We start from the raw sequence: 5,697 nt of genomic DNA, 5'->3' as shown, positions 1-5,697 counted from the left end.
GTGGGTTTTCTCAATAAATATACGTCTTTTAGAGGTAGTTCAGTATCTGAGACTCACAATTTGTCTTGGCTTTTTTTTTTAAACATCTGAGACTGTTGTAGAATATTACTCTTTAATAGGCCTATGTGAAGCAGCTAGTATTTGCTTTAGATTCGGCTGATTCGGGGGACAGTAATTTGATTCAGTGATTCAAATCACTGTCCTGAATCAATTCAGCTGAATCTGATTCAGAAATTCAACTGCTGCCAAATCTCCAAATCTCTGAATCACCCAGGCCCATCTGCCAGTGCTCTCCCAGCCTGGCAATGGCTGCCCCACCTGCTCCAGCTCATGGCACTTGGGAAAAAGAAGCCTCAACGCACTGGGTACTGCTGGGCAGGGGGGAGATCCCTGCTTCTCCCCTACTGACCCATGCTGTGTGGGGGGCTCCCCACACTGTCTCAGCACCCCCCCCCATGGCTGCCCCACCTGCCACAGGTGTGACCCTGTAAAGAAAAAAAAAGAAGAAAAACTCCTGGACTGACCAGTTCCTGCCTGGCAGGGGCAATACCCACTGCCCCGTGCCATGTGGGGGGATCTTGCACAAGCCCCCCAAAGCACTGAGGCCACTGCAGGATCTGGTGAGTCACGAGTTATGGTCCCCTCCCCCCTCCTCCAGCCCCCGCTCCTCCACTCCCTACTTACTGGCATGGGACTGCTACAGCTGGCAGGGACTGCCAGAATCATCAAAGCTCTCCAAATTTTTCCGAAGATTCAGAGAGCTTCAAATTGATTCAGACCTTTTTTATTGGTCTCCTGATTCAATTCAGATTTGGAGATTCAACCACTGAATCAGGCCGAATCTCCTCTGAATCAAATCACCACCCAAAGCTTCACACAACCCTACTCTTTAATATCCTTTTACATTCTTAATTTTGGCAGCGGTACAAAGTATGATTAAACTATATTGGCTACCAAAAAGAAAGGATAAATGGAAACTTTCTCAATCATCTCTCAATACTGTAACAGGGACAGACACCTAAATATTAATTCCTGTGCTGGTGTCTCTTTCTGATAATTAGAAGTTAAGAGGAAGATTTAATAAAAAAATCTTTGCTGGACCCTCTTTCTCTAACACTTCACAGAAGAAAAACAGCAATAGAAGAGGCAAGAGTTGAAATTTTTAGTTTGGCTGATGAAATAGAAGAGCTTACCAAGCGTAAGACCACAGAAAACTTAGTGGCAGATGTGGCCATTATCATATTATTTTGTAATTTTAACTTTTCCATGATATTTGATACTAAGATTTAAGTTTTGTTCCAAACTAGTAGATTATGGCACTGGGTTAAGCAGATGATATTCTCAGATCCTCTGAGATAGAGAAAAAGAAAATGTGTGACAAATTGAAAAGACAGAATTGTGTTGCTAGCTTGTTATATAGTGAAATGAAATACATTCCCACTTGTGCCCTGACAATACAGGGCCTCAGGGTGCTACATTATAAGCACACCCTCATGAGACCCTGGAAAGAAGAGTTCACCAACCATCACTTGGTAGATTGGAAAGAAATTTAATATATATATTTTGGGCAATGCTTAAGACAGCTCTTCTTTAATAGTCTTCATATCTATAAAAATCAAAATCCTTAACATGATTGAAATATTTCCATTGAAATGAAAAAGGACTTTACATTGTTAAAGGGGGGAAAAATCTTTACATAAGCTTACCATAGGCTTTTTTATTGTAAAGCAACACAGTCCTGGATGGGTGTGAATATACTGTGTGAGCAACTGAAAATACATGGTTGTGTTAGTAACTTGTGATGTAGTGAAATCAAATCCATACTCAGTGTGCTTGGACAGTCAGATCGGGGTTTTAGAATATCCCACCTACTCATGTACATCTAAAAAGGCCGTGTGTGTGTGTGTGTGTGTGTGTATATGTATATATACACATACACCATGCTGTGCTTTTGTGACAAAAACTTATCTGGATAGATAATCTATAAATTCTATGTCACAAGAAGTAAGAGGAGCACAATTACAAAAAGTACAGGTGTCCTTTCTTAAATTCCCCATCAGTGCCTGCTGTTTGATAAATTCTGTTTTCTAACTAGCTGGAAAGAAAAAAAAATATCTCCCTTACTCCCTGTAGTTTTTTTCGTGAGAAAGACTAATCATGCTGACAGCTTTAATTCAAATTAGAGTTTACTGTAGAATGCTGTTCCTTTGGAACAAGATGAATTTCAGTCATTCTGAGGAAGACAGAAATATTTAACAAAGCATAACATAAGTCACATATTGTAGATGTGCAGCTGAGTGAGTTCACAGCAGTAATTACAAGCATCTGTCTGCTCTGTCTGTCTGCCTACCATTTTCTCTCTTGGTTTTGCTGTAGTGGTATCTGACTGTGTTATAGCTGAAAAGTCACCTCTTCATAGACACAGCAAAAACATAAAGAATAGTGTCTGTTTAAATTATACATGGGCATCAACTATTTTTGACTGTGTACAAGAAAAGAATGTATCAGCAGACACAAACGTGTATGATATATTGAAGTCCATAAGGATGCTGTGTGTAAGAGCTGCAGGGGATGACCACTGGATGGTGTTACCTAGTCATGTTTTATATTTGCCTTCAACAGTTCTGTACTCTCAGTTAAATCATTTACTTGTATACAGAACTGCTCACAGAGTTTCTCCCAAGACTTATACTCACAGTTTGATTAGAAATCATTCCAATTGTTACTTTTAATTAACTTTAAAAATCACCCACGTTCTATAGCAACAGTAGAAATTACTTCATGGTTTTAACTAAAAAGAATAGGCATATTAATTGAAAAAATATTTTCCAAATAAATCATTTTTTCTTTTCAAGTGTAAGGCTAAAAGCTGCAATCAGATACATTTATATAACCCCCAATAGCCAAACTTCGTTGGGAATTATATGGGTGCAAATTCAGTATTTTCTGTGGAAAGGTGCCTGTGTCATTTCTGGCATAATACTATAAAACTGTGTGTGGAGGGTAACTATTATGACTGTTACCTGTGTCTTGTACCATTAAGAGAAATGGGTCCTATTTCAGCTTTGCCATGGACATTCTGGATGACCTTCATTAAGTCAATTAAAGCGTTTTTGTACCTCTGTGGCCCTCTATGTATAATGGAGATAATGATTCTGACCTCACCTGTAAAGTGCTTTAAGACCTACTGATGAAATTGCTATTTAAAAGCTAGGCATTAGTATTACTGTTAGCATTGTTGGGCTAATGTTGTGGACCTGTTCAGGGTGAGTAAAACCCTGTTCTCTTCTTACCCAGAAACATATATTTTTGTCTAACCTTAAATTTGTTCCTCTTAATTTCGTCATTTCTTTCTTCCCTTCTGTAGTGTCTTTAATTTGAAAGAAAAGCCACATGGTAAATGTGTTTCCTCTTACTGCATGAAAAATATATCAGAACTATGAGCAGAGTTTCAATGGGAGATATATGCACATATCTGAGGGCAGAATTTTATGGCTCCTAATTATTAATTAAAACCTCCCTGTTACTCAGATTCAGCCTGATTATGGCTTATTTTTGCCCTTCCTTTGAAAAGAAAAAATCCCTAACAGTTTCCTCTTATTTTCTTCTTTGATGTCTTGGCATCAGTAGGAATTAGGCAGGCAGCTTTATATGAAGAAGACATCTTTATCTTTCATATTATAGGAGTTGCACAGCATAAAATAGTGTTATTTGTGATTTGCTTCCATTCATAATTTGTGAGAGCTATATTGTAATAAATGATCAGCTCATATGGTCTTCTTAATTTAGAAGGAACCCTTCCATTCAATTAAGCTTTGTGTTCCAAGGGGATTATTATTCTACATGTAAATCCTTTAATTCATGGTAATACTAAAGCTGAGCATTAAATGATATATATCATCATGCCATTGCCAAAACAAAGGAGAGAGGGTTTCTTTCTTTTCTTTGTTGAAATTATAAAAAAAAAAAAAAAATCTTAGAGGAAGATGAAGGGCCATATTTGAAGCAAAATTAATTTATATTAAAAATGTAACTGATTTCATATTACTAAGTTTTCATTTTGAGAAAGATACCAGGTAAGGAGAATATCTAACAGGGGAATGTGCAGTCATGACCTGTTACTTCAATTTAGGTCTTCACCATGTCCGTTAGGGGCCTAGTCCCACTGAAAATATGTTACTTCAATTTAGGTCTTCTCCATGTCCATTAGGGGCCTAGTCCCACTGAAATAAGTAGAAAAAACATCCTTTGATGTCAGAGGTCTTCTATATGGTAGACCACACCTGGTAAATAACATGCCTTACCAGGAAGGAGATGGCTCCTTCCTTATCTACACCTTTTAGATTGACAAGCATGAGTAGGGGAAGGATCCCTGCATCTTTTCTTTATTACTGCAGCTTAGAGATTGAACGTTTTCTTACTGCTTCTAGGTGGTTTCCCAGTTACTTTGAACTGCTCTACATGCCCCTCTGAAGAGGTTCTCTTCTGTTAAAGGTTTTGCAAAGACATAACCTTCATAGAAGTTCCGATTATCTCTTATGAAATGTCTACCTTGTGTCTCTGAAACTGCTTAGGAGAAATAGCTTTAACTGTTCTTTAATGCAGGGTCCCTAGCTATCTCCAAGCCCCTTGATTGTGGGCTCTCTCAGTCTCACTGGCAAGACAACCCCACTCTGGCCTGTCTCCAAGGGCAGGGACAGGCAGTGGAACCTGGAGGAGGGTGGGGGACTTCAGAGACTGCAGCAGCAGCAACAGGAGAGTGGTAGACGGAGCAGTGGCTGGGAATCAGATGCGGCCCATGGGCCAGCGGTTGGACAGACCTGGCCTAAAAAAGTCACTTAAAACTGGACAAACAGCCCCATCATGCCTAGGTACCATTAACATACTCTAACCGAAGACCCACAACTCCTCTTTTTGTTGTCTTATGTTTTTCATCATAAATGTATCCCAGATCCTTTAGTCTTCTTTTATAACTGAATTGGTTGTGGAGCTCTGCTTGTTTCTCTTGCTACTGAGGGTGGTCCTCATCAATTTCTGCCTACTCTGGGCTACAGAGCTCTTCTTGTGATTTCCCAGCGAGCCATGCCAACTCTTGCTCTTACAGTGCACTTGAAACATTGCTGGTAATGAGGGCCAACTTTTTTGGCAGGCTTACCACAAGGTAAGCTCCACATACTCCCCAAGTACAACTCTGATCCCCTTCCTCTGTCCAACATGTTGCTCTTCTTTCTGCTTTCTGCATTATACTCTCTCCTCGATCTGTTGTTCAGCTTTCAGCTCCCTGCCCTATGCTCCCTGTCTGATCTATAGCTGTGCTTTCTGCTTCCTGCTCTGTGCCCCCTGCCTGATCTGTTGTTCTGCTTTCTAAACCTTGCCCTATCTGCTGCTGTGTTGCCTGCTCCCACCAGTCAAGCAGTCTGCTTTGTGCCACACACAAAGGCTGTCCACGCCACTTGTGGCATGCAGGCTGTAGGTTGGCCATACCTGTCGTAGATCTGAGCATTGCTTATCCAACCTCTTCTTGAACATACTTCCATTTAATGCCTATCACAGTTCAGTCTTATGAGAAATACCTGCATTGGATTAGTATAAAGAAAATATTTCCTTATTCTATGTTCATATATATTTGAATATATATAACATATATGTAGAATGTTGATAGATAGCTAAGTAATACCATCCAGTGGTCATATGATT

Source organism: Alligator sinensis, unplaced genomic scaffold (assembly GCF_000455745.1).
Source record: "Alligator sinensis unplaced genomic scaffold, ASM45574v1 scaffold575_1, whole genome shotgun sequence".
NCBI classification, from domain to species: Eukaryota; Metazoa; Chordata; order Crocodylia; family Alligatoridae; genus Alligator; species Alligator sinensis.
Note: the sequence above shows the minus strand (reverse complement) of the source record.